The sequence below is a fragment of the Phyllobates terribilis genome, unplaced genomic scaffold (assembly GCF_046119375.1).
Source record: "Phyllobates terribilis strain yellow unplaced genomic scaffold, ASM4611937v1 Scaffold_5__5_contigs__length_657084704, whole genome shotgun sequence".
Lineage (NCBI taxonomy): Eukaryota > Metazoa > Chordata > Amphibia > Anura > Dendrobatidae > Phyllobates > Phyllobates terribilis.
In genome coordinates, this window is record NW_027362765.1 from 22,334,734 (window position 1) to 22,347,922 (window position 13,189).

Consider the following 13,189-nt stretch of genomic DNA (forward strand, 5'->3'; position numbering starts at 1 on the left):
TAACGTATGGCACAGTCCTTTTTGCTATGGGAATCCATCCACTTAAGGAACAAACAAAAGGTTCAGCTTTCCTTAACCTGAAACCACAACTCCAGAGCTTGTGCCTCCAGACCCAACCAACACTGAATGCTCTAGAACAGGGTTCCCCAACTCCAGTCCTCAAGGCCCACCAACATGTCATGTTTTCAGGATTTCCTTAGTAAATCTAAATGCTCTAGAAGGCTGGGAATTTATCCTCTGTACTCCTCCCACTCTACAGCTGTTCAATCAACCTAGCACTAAACATTGCCGATCAACCTCTCTCAGCACTTCGTGTGCTGGAGCATTTTCCTAGGTTTATACTACTAGAGCTAAAAACCTCAGTGCTACATATCTCCCCTCCATGTGTATACATCTATATATGTGCACTGTCCTGTATGACAGTGCACTGTCCTGTATGCATATACTCTATACTATATGTATACATCTATATACGCCTCCTATACACACGGCTCCGCTCCATACGCCTTGTACACACGCGGTTTCGCTCCGTACAGCTCGTACGCACGCGGCTCCGCTCCATACACCTCGTACGCACGCGGCTCCGCTCCGTACACCTCGTACGCACGCGGCTCCGCTCCGTACACCTCGTACGCATGCGGCTCCGCTCTGTACACCTCGTACGCACGCGGCTCCGCTCCGTACAACTCATACACGTGCGGCTTCGCTCCGTACACCTCGTACATGCGCTGCTCCGCTCCGTACACCTCGTACACGCGCGGCTCTGCACCGTACACCTCGTACATGCGCGGCTCCGCTTTGTACACCTCGTACACGCGTGGCTCCGCTTTGTACACCTCGTACGCATGCGGCTCCGCTCTGTACACCTCGTACGCACGCGGCTCCGCTCCGTACGCATGCGGCTCCGCTCCGTACAACTCATACACGCGCGGCTTCGCTCCGTACACCTCGTACATGCGCTGCTCCGCTCCGTACACCTCGTACACGCGCGGCTCTGCACCGTACACCTCGTACATGCGCGGCTCCGCTCTGTACACCTCGTACACGCGTGGCTCCGCTTTGTACACCTCGTACACACGCGGCTCCGCTCCGTACCCCTCGTACACACGCGGCTCCGCTCCGTACACCTCGTACACGCGCGGCTCTGCTCCGTACACCTCGTACACGCGCGGCTCCGCTCCGTACACCTCGTACACACACGGCTCCGCTCCGTACACCTCGTACACACGCGGCTCCGCTCCGTACGCCTCGTACACGCGCGGCTCTGCTCCGTACACCTCGTACACGCGCGGCTCCGCTCCGTACACCTCGTACACGCGCGGCTACGCTCCGTACACCTCGTACACACGCGGCTCCGCTCCGTACGCCTCGTACACACGCGGCTCTGCTCCGTACACCTCGTACACGCGCAGCTCCGCTCCGTACGCCTCGTACACGCGCGGCTCCGCTCCGTACGCCTCGTACACGCGCGGCTCCGCTCCGTACACCTCGTACACGCGCGGCTCAGCTCCGTACACCTCGTACACGCGCGGCTCTGCTCCGTACACCTCGTACACGCGCGGCTCCGCTCCGTACACCTCGTACACACACGGCTCTGCTACATCCACACTGTAAACCCCTCCTGACCCCACACATAAACTTCAGCTCATCCAGCACCATGACAACCAGCACAGCAGAGTCCTGCATCCACTGAGGCCCCTGATCATGTGACCCCTGACTCCTCCCCTCCTGTGACCTCATCACAGGTCCTGTGTGCACAGAACAGCCATATATGTGGTGGCGGCTCTGCAGGTGGAGGTATGTGGAGACCCCGTTATTCTCTATCAGGATTAGTTATTACGCTTCCTTATATAGCGCCGCCATATACTGCAGTGCTGTACAGTTGTGTACGGTTGTGTGTGGAGCATTCATCACTGATGTGACTGTAATAAGGTGATTATAGAAGCTGCTCGGGGTGGAGAAAATATTATTACAGGACTTTTTCTTGTATATTGATGAGGTAATAACTCATGAAGTGCAGAAAGAGGGACAAATCATATGGCGCTCATGGTGGCATATTTTGGCCACACCCATTTACTATTTCTCTCTCCCCGAGCAGTAGGAGTTGTCAGAGGGGCGCTTGTAGGGATGGACATTTCCCAGACGCCTGCGACTGCGGGGCGTAGACCCAAATCCGTGACTGTCCACTGTATCCGGGAGAGTTGGGGCTAGAGATGAGCGGATGGATTCCCGGGTCTTTGGTCCAGGTCAGTGGTACCTGGCGTCTGGACGGGAGGCCGTGAATCTCTAACCATCCAGCGTTGCATAAAAAAATGGGGGAAAAACCATGATGCGTGAACATAGCAGAATTTCTGTGAAAAGAAGCAGTAGAAAAAACACAGCATTTACACTACATGTGAACACTGCCGAAACGTCCAATCAATGTGGATGTGATTTTATAAAATCTCCACCCCCTGTGCGTCTAAAGACGCTGCTGAACTGTGCGGTTTTGGTAATTTTTTTTTCTCTGTAGACTTCTATGTTGAGCCTGAAAAGAAACACAAGGCAAAAAAGTGGCATTTTTAAGCACAAAATCAAAGCTTTTCTGTACTACTAAAAAAAATGTTAAAAACTCTGTTTCTCTAATAACCCCCCACAACAGCAACACGAGAGGCTGTCACCCCATCCTAATAGGGACAGGAAACACAAAGCAGTCAAATAGCCCATCCCTCATCCTCCCTCCAGTGTTTTTTCCTGTCCCTATAGGGATGAAGAGGTCATCCTGTGGTGCTCTGTGTCGGCAGCAGACACTGAACCTCACCTGAAAGCCGGGCAGCCGGGACCGATTCTATGCTCTCTTCCGTATGGCTGCTCCTGTCTCTTCCGGGACTCAGGACTCCCCATCCAGTCCGCGCCCGCGGGTAAGGTCGGTTGGGTACTAGGTTGGAGGCCTCCCGGAGCTCTCCAACCTGCCTCTTCCCCCTCCCCCCCCCCCCATCCCCTCCTCATGTAGCCTCCGTGGTAGCACGGGATGCTGGAAACTGCGGAGATTTCCACTTCCGGTCTCCGCATCATGTGGAACGTTCTCCCCGGGCACTGGAAGTGACGTCAGATGCCGGAGTTCATTCCGGTGAAGTCACTTCCGGCCTGCGTTCCGCGCTGTAACGCATAACTAGAAATGATGGACGCCGGATCCCCCAGTATGACATCTATATGGCGTGTGTTCCACGCTGGAGCGCATAAGCAAAGGCCGGGAATGAGGACTTGGCGGGATAGAACTGCCAGTATCGCCGGATTACCCTGCCTTACACCTGGACACAGGGGGAGGAGCTTCCTCTAGGAAGAGAGAGGCACTGGGTCCGGTCGCCTACTTAAGGCCCTGGACAGAAGACACCCTAAGGTAGGACCAAACCTTTTGTGATATACATATGGAAGGGTTAAATTCTTCCCACTCCACGTCTGCAGAGCCCGGCGCTGTTCCAGTCCCAGTTAGTCTCTGGCATTGGGGTTCTTTCCTGGGTGCAGGTAAATTATATACTATCATATTCCTTCTCCCTCCTTTTTTAGGGGGACAAGGATCCTGCACCAAGGACTAAAATTAGCCGCAAATGCGCTATATGTGAGAAAAAGCTGTCATCATCAAATAGGAGACCGCTGTGCCAGAAATGTACTGAGCAATCCTCCAACTTCAGGGAAACTAAAAGCAGTGGAGGAAGCGCTCAAAGCATCGTCGTCAATGATCAGAGGCATACACGTAAAAGTCTACTCAGGCAGTATGACTACGGTTGCCCAACTTTGCCGTCAGGCCGAGCCCAGGGTGGTAAAAAGAGGCTTGTTTGGTGAAGGACGCCGAAGGGATAGGATCTATGGCTGTGGACGTGGAGCTGATGGATGGATGGCTTACGGAGTGTTGGAGATCAGTTATCAATTGGGCTGGATAAACCTGCTACAGTTGTGGATATGTCGTTTGGATCTAAACTTTATTGAAGGACTGCTGCTACTGGATACCTGTGCTCCATCATTTTATCTGGAGGATCGTGGACTGTGGCTACAAACTATACTGGCTGGAGATACGAAATCGGTGGGCCAACCAAAAGTTGGGAGACCGTGAGTATGGCCTGATACAAAACCAGTAGAAGTACTGATCCCAGGTTGAAAACTTAAGGGCTTGAGAGAACTGTATTTTGGCCATTTACTTGGAGTTGCGGCATTGCCATGGATGTGATTAATAAAATATTGTTGTATCATTAACCTGCCTAGGTGATTACTTACAACCCACAACCTCAGATCTTTACAACACCAAAATACCAAAGTGGATCAATACATCTCCCTGAATACAGACGATGCCGGCCTAGGGGTAGATTCGCTCGCCCACCCCTGGAGGTTTGAACCAGCGTATGCCTTTCCTCCCATTCCGGTTCTACCCAGGACACTGCAAAGGATAAGGACCGAGAGAGTAAAAATTATTCTCATTGCGCCATTGTGGCCGAAGAGGAGCTGGTTCGGCACACTATACAGCCTAAGCATAGAAGGTCCCCTGATCCTACCAACAATCAGAAACCTTCTCTTCCAAGGTCCAATACTCCATCCGGATCCTGAGAGCCTACGTCTAGCTGGCTGGCTTCTGAGTTCACGATCTTAAGAGCAAAAGGCCTCTCGGACCAAGTCATACAATTGCTAAAAAAAGTAGGAAACAGGTGACCAATTCCATATACTGCAAAATGTGGCTCAGATCTTAGATTTCCTGCAGGAAGGTCTAGAGAAGGGTCTCAGACCTAGTACACTCTAGGTGTACACCGCCGATGTCAGCGGTCGCGTGATCCGTCACATGACTAAATGACGTCAGCGGTCGCGTGACCCGTCACATGACTAAATGACGCCATGGCAGGTCCTTTTTAGTCCACCGCGAGCTGCCGGCAAGCCAAGACGCATCGCATAAGACACCGGGGGCCATCAGAAGGTAAGTATAATGTATATTTTTCATTTTATTCTTTTTTTTTTACAGGTACTATTGTACCCGGGTCCGGAGGAGAGTCTCCTCTTCTCCAAACCCCGGTACCATTCTTTTACGGTCACACTATATAAATCCATGCCGGTTGCATGGATTTATATAGTGTGACCAAGTTGTCAAGCACTTTCCAAGTGATGCTAAAATCGCTTGGAAAGCGCTTGACAACCCGCATGTGGAAATGCATGCAAAAACGCTTCACATCCGCATGTCCCTGGCAGGAAAAACGCATGTAAAATCCGCATGCTTTTTTTCTGCCAGGGAGATGCAGAAACGCTCAGGAAAGATCCGAAGCATTTCTGCATCGTCGGCACATAGCCTTAGTTCGTACTTTGACTAGAGCCTGGCTGAACATCGGTGGATAAAGAGATTTGTGGCGGCAGCTACCCGCCTTCGTCCCAGACTAATCAGTCATGTTCCCACATGGGACCTTTTAATATCGTCCTTAAAGGTCTAACATTACCACCATTTGAACCATTGACTTCTATAGGTCTGGACTTATTGTCTTGGAAAACAACCTTCCTGATAGCAGTCACTACGGCCAGAAGAGTGGGAGAGATCCAAGCCATCTCAATAAACGAACCATATTTGAATATTCTAGATGACAGACTTGTTCTTTAGCTGGACCCATCTTTTCAACCAAAGGTAGTATCAGAATTTCACATGTCTCAGGAAATAATTCTACCTTCTTTCTGCCAAAATCTTAAAAATAAAAAAGAGGAAGAGTTCCATTCCCTGGATGGAAGATGAGTCGTCCTTCACTACCTCCAGGAAACAAAAGCATGGAGAAAGGATCAGAACTTATTTATTCAACTGTATGGTCAAAACAAAGGAAGAAAATCTCTAAGTGTACCATTGCTAATTGGGTCAAGAAAGCAATTATAAAAAAGTATCAAATCCAAGGTCTTTCTCCTCTAGCAAAACTTACAGCACACACTACTAGAGCCATATCAGTCTCCTGGACAGATCTGCTTCCATCGAGCAGATCTGTAGAGCAGCCACCTGGTCCTCTGTTCATACCTTCACTAAACACTATAAGCTGAACCTAATGGCCGTTAAGGACTTAGCATTTGGGAGAAAAGTTCTCCAGGTTATTGTCCCATTAGTCTTTGGTATTCCTCCTGTGGTGCTGTCGTGGGGGTTTATTAGAGAAAATACAATTAGACTAATAACCCACCACGACAGCACAGGTAATTCCCTCCCTGGTCTGACTGGCCTACAATTACTTTAATTAGAGTATTAATAAATACAATTTGAAGCATCCTTACTTGTGTGGTCCTTTACAAAACACTGGAGGGAGGTTGAGGGAGGGGCTATTTGACCTCTTTGTGATTCCTGTCCCTATTAGGGTGGGGGGAAATCCTCCCGTGGTGCTATCGTGGCGGCTTATTAGAAACCGAATTACCAGTAAGTCTAATTCTATTTTCACAACTGCACCAAAAATGCATCAAATAAGTGGGAAAACACATAAAACAAACTCAGCAAACACTCAATAATCGGAGAAGATTGTTGCTGCGTTGTGTGGTGTGGACACCTGCAGGAAAAAATGCAGCATTTAAGTTACGTGTGAACACATCCTCAGCATTACATTTTTATCACATTTTTACGGGTTTAATATAGAAAAAAATCAATCATGACTTTTCTTTTACGTTATTTATCAATCACCATAAATAATCTGATTGCTGTTTTGCAGGTTGTTGCAATTACAGGAACACAAATATGTCTGTTTGCTGATTTGTGATGCTTATTTAAAAAAACTACAGTTTTGTAATTGTTTTTTCGTTTTTTTATAGGATAAGAGATTTATTTTTAATTTTCACTTTAGAATACAGGGACATAGCAGTTTATTTCAATGTACAGATGTATCTCTATGTACCAGTATAATTTGTCAGTGGGTTTGGTGGCAGCTTTTAGTAGAGAAAATCCTCCCATACTTGTTGGGCCTCTTTCACACGTCAGTAATTCTGGTACGTGGGGTGACAGTTTCCACATGTACTGGAGACACTGACACACGCAGACCCATTCAAATGAATGGGTCTGTGCACATGTCAGTGTGTTTTTCACGGACCGTGTGTCTGTGTGCAAAACACGCTGACGTCCATTTTTGGACGACACCACAGATTACACGGACCCATTCAAGTCAATGGGTCAGTGTAAACACGTACCACACACTGATGCCATCCGTGTGACATGTATCGGCGCACGAATCAGTGTGACACGAATCAGTGTACAGTTAGCGCTGTTCCCAAGCGCCGGGTGCTAAACACTGCCTTCATCATGGTTCCCTGCCGGTTGTGTGATCAGCACCAGCAGGGGATAATGATGAGAGTAGTAGTCTCTGCTCCCACAGTGTCCACCTGTAAAAATAAGAATAAAATAAAAAATAGAAAAAAAATGTAAGCAAAAAATATGGTTGTGATGCACTGTTTAGTGGCAGGGGGTCTGCTGCTGACACTGTTATAGGGGTAATGTCCCCCAATTCTCTTAATATCCCCCATCCTGGTATATATGGCCCCACTCTTCCTATTATGCGTGGCACCCATCCCCATCCTGTTATGCATGGCGCCCCTGATCTCCATCCTGTTATGCGTGGCACCCCTGATCTCCATCCTGGTATGCGTGGCACCCCTGATGTCCATCCTGGTATGCGTGGCACCCCTGATGTCCATCCTGGTATGCGTGGCACCCCTGATGTCCATCCTGGTATGCGTGGCACCCCTGATGTCCATCCTGGTATGCGTGGCACCCCTGATGTCCATCCTGGTATGCGTGGCACCCCTGATGTCCATCCTAGTATGCGTGGCACCCCTGATGTCCATCCTGGTATGCGTGGCACCCCTGATGTCCATCCTGGTATGCGTGGCACCCCTGATGTCCATCCTGGTATGCGTGGCACCCCTGATGTCCATCCTGGTATGCGTGGCACCCCTGATCTCTCTCCTGGTATGCGTGGCACCCCTGATCTCCATCCTGGTATGCGTGGCACCCCCTAATCCCTCTTTCTGGTATGCGTGGCACCCCTTAATCCCTCTTTCTGGTATGCGTGGCCCTCCCCTCATCCCTCTTTATGGTATGCGTGGCCCTCCCCTCATCCCTCTATCTGGTATGCGTGACCCCCCCTTCATCCCTCTATCTGGTATGCGTGACCCCCCCTTCATCCCTCTATCTGGTATGCGTGGCACCCCTGATCTCCATCCTGGTATGCGTGGCACCCCTGATCTCCATCCTGGTATGCGTGGCACCCCTGATCTCCATCCTGGTATGCGTGGCACCCCCTAATCCCTCTTTCTGGTATGCGTGGCACCCCCTCATCCCTCTATCTGGTATGCGTGCCACCCCCCTCATCCCTCTATCTGGTATTCATTACACAAGAGTTCAACATAATCCTCATTATTTCATATGCAGGTAATGAACAAATAAAAGATCAGCTACCCTGTCACCATTGCGATCACCTGCTAATCACCATACTTCAAATAATAAATAGGTGATATTTTCCTCATGCATATCAGGACCTCAGATCCCAAAAACATACCATATATGGGCATCACGCTATCAGCTAATTTATCCCCAGTATTAAATATTCAAAAGAAGGACCTCTATGTCGAAGACTCCACCAATCACTGTATCCTCAAAGATCAGTGCGTCACTACGGACCAACCCAGTATTCTAAAAGGTCATCACCACGTGGGTGATCACATGTCACCCACGTGGTATATCCAGCAGTCTGGAAGGCACAGGGAGCACAGCGGTGGCTCCCGTCACCGAGCAACCGCCGCCGCACTGCTTGCGTGTCACCAGTCACGTGGGTATGACCTGACCATCACCAACGCGACCCGGAAGCGGGAGCAGGCGGCACAGGCAATCGCCACTGTCCCAATAACTTAACCTATCCTGATTACAGCTTATCTACAGGGATTTAGGGGTCATATAATCGTGTCGTAGATTCTACCGCTGTAAAGAAATAAAAATAAATAAATATATATACAGTACAGACCAAAAGTGTGGACACACCTTCTCATTTAAAGATTTTTCTGTATTTTCATGACCATGAAAATTGTACATTCACACTGAAGGCATCAAAACTATGAATTAACACATGTGGAATTATATACTTAACAAAAAAGTGTGAAACAACTGAAAATATGTCTTATATTCTAGGTTCTTCAAAGTAGCCACCTTTTGCTTTGATGACTGCTTTGCACACTCTTGGCATTCTCTTGATGAGCTTCAAGAGGTAGTGATCGGAAATGGTCTTCCAACAATCTTGAAGGAGTTCCCAGAGATGCTTAGCACTTGTTGGCCCTTTTGCCTTCACTCTGCGGTCCAGCTCACCCCAAACCATCTCGATTGGGTTCAGGTCTGGTGACTGTGGAGGCCAGGTCATCTGGCGTAGCACCCCATCACTCTCTTTCTTGGTCAAATAGCCCTTACACAGCCTGGAGGTGTGTTTGGGGTCATTGTCCTGTTGAAAAATAAATGATGGTCCAACTAAACGCAAACCGGATGGAATAGCATGCCACTGCTAGATCCTGTGGCAGCCATGCTGGTTCAGTATGCCTTCAATTTTGAATAAATCCCCAACAGTGTCACCAGCAAAGCACCCCCACACCATCACTCCTCCTCCTCCATGCTTCACGGTGGTAACCAGGCATGTAGAGTCCATCCGTTCACCTTTTCTGCGTCGCACAAAGACACGGTGGTTGGAACCAAAGATCTCAAATTTGGACTCATCAGACCAAAGCACAGATTTCCACTGGTCTAATGTTGATTCATTGTGTTCTTTAGCCCAAACAAGTTTCTTCTGCTTGCTGCCTGTCCTTAGCAGTGGTTTCCTAGCAGCTATTTTACCATGAAGGCCTGCTGCACAAAGTCTCCTCTTAACAGTTGTTGAAGAGATGTGTCTGCTGCTAGACTCTGTGTGGCATTGACCTGGTCTCTAATCTGAGCTGCTGTTAACCTGCGATTTCTGAGGCTGGTGACTCGGATAAACTTATCCTCAGAAGCAGAGGTGACTCTTGGTCTTCCTTTCCTGGGGTGGTCCTCATGTGAGCCAGTTTCTTTGTAGCGCTTGATGGTTTTTGCAACTGCACTTGGGGACAGTTTCAAAGTTTTCCCAATTTTTCGGACTGACTGACCTTTATTTCTTAAAGTAATGATGGCCACTCATTTTTCTTTACTTAACTGCTTTTTTCTTGCCATAATACAAATTCTAACAGTCTATTCAGTAGGACTATCAGCTGTGTATCCACCAGACTTCTGCACAACACAACTGATGGTCCCAACCCCATTTATAAGGCAAGAAATCCCACTTATTAAGCCTGACAGGGCTCACCTGTGAAGTAGAAACCATTTCCGGAGACTACCACTTGAAGCTCATCAAGAGAATGCCAAGAGTGTGCAAAGCAGTCATCAAAGCAAAAGGTGGCTACTTTGAAGAACCTAGAATATAAGACATATTTTCAGTTGTTTCACACTTTTTTGTTAAGTATATAATTCCACATGTGTTAACTCATAGTTTTGATGCCTTCAGTGTGAATGTACAATTTTCATAGTCATGAAAATACAGAAAAATCTTTAAATGAGAAGGTGTGTCCACACTTTTGGTCTGTACTGTATACACATAATGATCATCTCTCTCTCTCTAATATATATATATATATATATATATATATATATATATATATATATATATATATATAATCATCACCTAGTTAATTTGGGAAATAATATCTATTAGACTGTAGATATAAAATTCTTGCAATATAATAATAATATACGCTAATTAAACATAGAGAAGATACTATAACAGTAAACGTGTTCCTTGCGTCTAGCATATTCCTAAAGAACAGCAATCCCCATATAACTAACACAATGCACCGTAAAGAAGGTGGGGGTGGGGGGCAGAAAAAGAGGATAGATCATGGAAAACAAGGGCACGGTGGACTATTACAAAATGATACACATCATCAGTAATACCACATGATGTAGATCTTCAATGATGTCCTAAGGATCAACTCCATGCCATTGTGTCCATAGATCCATCGTCTTGGGATCGAATTAACCACACATTCCTCTACTCAAGGTAAGCTCCATGTGTCCAAGGCGAACTCTATCTGTAAAGAACAAAAGTATGAATAAAGGACCAAGTAAAAAAAAAATGATGAAGCACCAAAGGGGGAGAAGGTTAAGGCAGATTATATTCTATATTAAGACCCTTGGGCTGTAAAATGCCCAGTTCAAATATTCAACTTAATTCTCTTCTTTTTAGCTTTTTCTGCCTGTCACCACCCCTCCTCTGTACCGGAACACTATCAATGACTCTGAACCTCAATTGGTTCACTGAGTGCCTTTTCTCCAAAAAATGAGAATCGGTAACTCAGTGAGACCCGCCTGAATTGTACTCTTGTGTTCACTAATGCGGGCCCTAATCTCCATTGTAGTCTCGCCCACGTAGACAAGCCCACAAGGGCACACGATCATATAGACAACAAAATTTGAAGCACATGTAAACCTCTCCTTGTGCATATACTTCTTACCCGTGTGCGGATGGGAAAAAGTATCACCTTTTATTAAATTGCCACAACATGCACATCCCAGGCAGGGAAATTTACCATCCTTGGAGTGCTCAGTGTCATCTGTAGAGATGTTTTAGCTGGAACTAAGTCAGACCTCACTAACCTATCTTTAAGATTTCGACCTCGTCTATAGGATAGAAGAGGACGGGAACCAAGCTCGGGTATTTAAGGTAAACCCCTCTGTAATAATGCCCAATGCTTATTTAAAATCCTAGAGATATGTCCACTCACAGGACAATAAATGGATACAAATGGAATTCTTTTAGTTGTCTGTCTTGTAACTACCCATCTCAGTAACTGGTCATGTCTCAGACCCAATGTCTTATCTTTATATGCATGGACCTCTCTTACAGGGTGACCCCTAGCTATAAATGTATCACACATCTCCTCAAGCCTTACATCAATACGATCATCACTTGAGACAATTCGTCTCACTCGGATTAGCTGACTCCATGGTATGGAGCTAGACATCTTTCTAGAGTGGTTACTGTTGAAACATAGTAAACTGTTCCTATCAGTACTTTTCACAAATAAATCCTTTTTTAAATTACCATCCTCCTTATATACAAAAGTAACAATGAACTGTACATGTGTTGAGGAATATGTCAATATAAATTGTAATTCCGGGAAAACCTGATTCAACTCATTCTGAAAAGACAAAAGTTCAGAAACGTTACCTTCCCATACCAAGAAATCGTCATCAATATATCGCCACCAGGCTCGGACATGGCGCCAGAGGATGGACTTGTACACAAATTTGTCTTCAAATACTGCCATAAAGATGTTAGCATCAGTGGGGGCCACATTGGCTGTACCGCGGCGCTGCAGGAAGAAAGAATCCTCAAAGAGAAAATAATTCCTCCTGAGGATAAACTCCAGCAGCGCCAAGACAAGCTGTGCACACTCTGGAGCCATGTCTGAGCCCAACAGCGTCTCAGCCACAGCATTGATACCCTTTCCATGTTCAATGGAGGTATACTGAGAGACAACATCAAAAGAAGCCAGAATAGTGGAAATAGTTGAAAATTGCTCTTATTAAATAAATCCACATCATTCAACATAAACATAGACATAGAGGAAGAGGAATCAGTGTGGTTCCATGTGCTTGTCCGCATAGTGTCACGGGTGTGTAAGATGCAACAGACAGTCGTTCTGCATCTGGCTGCAGAAGGTCTGTGCGTTTGGCATTGCAGGTGCTTTCTTAATCCTTCTGACTTTTGGACCTATCGGCAACCTCCCTCCTGCTCTGATTGACACACCTTGAACCAGGTGTTTATAAACTCTGTCTGCTTTTGGGAGTCGATGATATACACATCTTCCCTTGTGAAGGCTTGGAGCTATAGCTTACTTCCTCTCTGGTGCCTGGGAGGACTTTTGGCGTTTTCTTTCTGGAGTCTGCTCAAGCTAAGTTTCTCCCCCCTTGTTTGTCTCCCTTGTTGTCTTTAGTTTACAGTGGGGACTGACCAGTGCTCACCCCCTCGCAGCCAGGGCCTAGCTCTAGGGATATACAAGGTTTAGATTTCCTGTTCGGCGATCGGTGTGGAACCAATATAGGGACAGTAGGGTAGGCAGGATATTATTAGATCTGCCTAGGGGTCTTCACTCCCCCTTTCACAAGTGTCTGGCT

General features: G+C 47.1%; 1 protein-coding gene across 1 annotated transcript in view; it reads left to right on the forward strand.

The window, feature by feature from the left end:
- The first annotated feature begins 1,721 nt into the window (after nucleotides 1-1,721).
- Nucleotides 1,722-13,189, forward strand: part of LOC141271387 (uncharacterized) — a 90,338-nt gene continuing 78,870 nt past the window's right edge. Inside the window, exon 1 of the mRNA XM_073681480.1 lies at nucleotides 1,722-1,797. The gene's annotated coding sequence lies outside the window, so the exon portion shown is untranslated. The remainder of the gene's footprint in view (nucleotides 1,798-13,189) is intronic.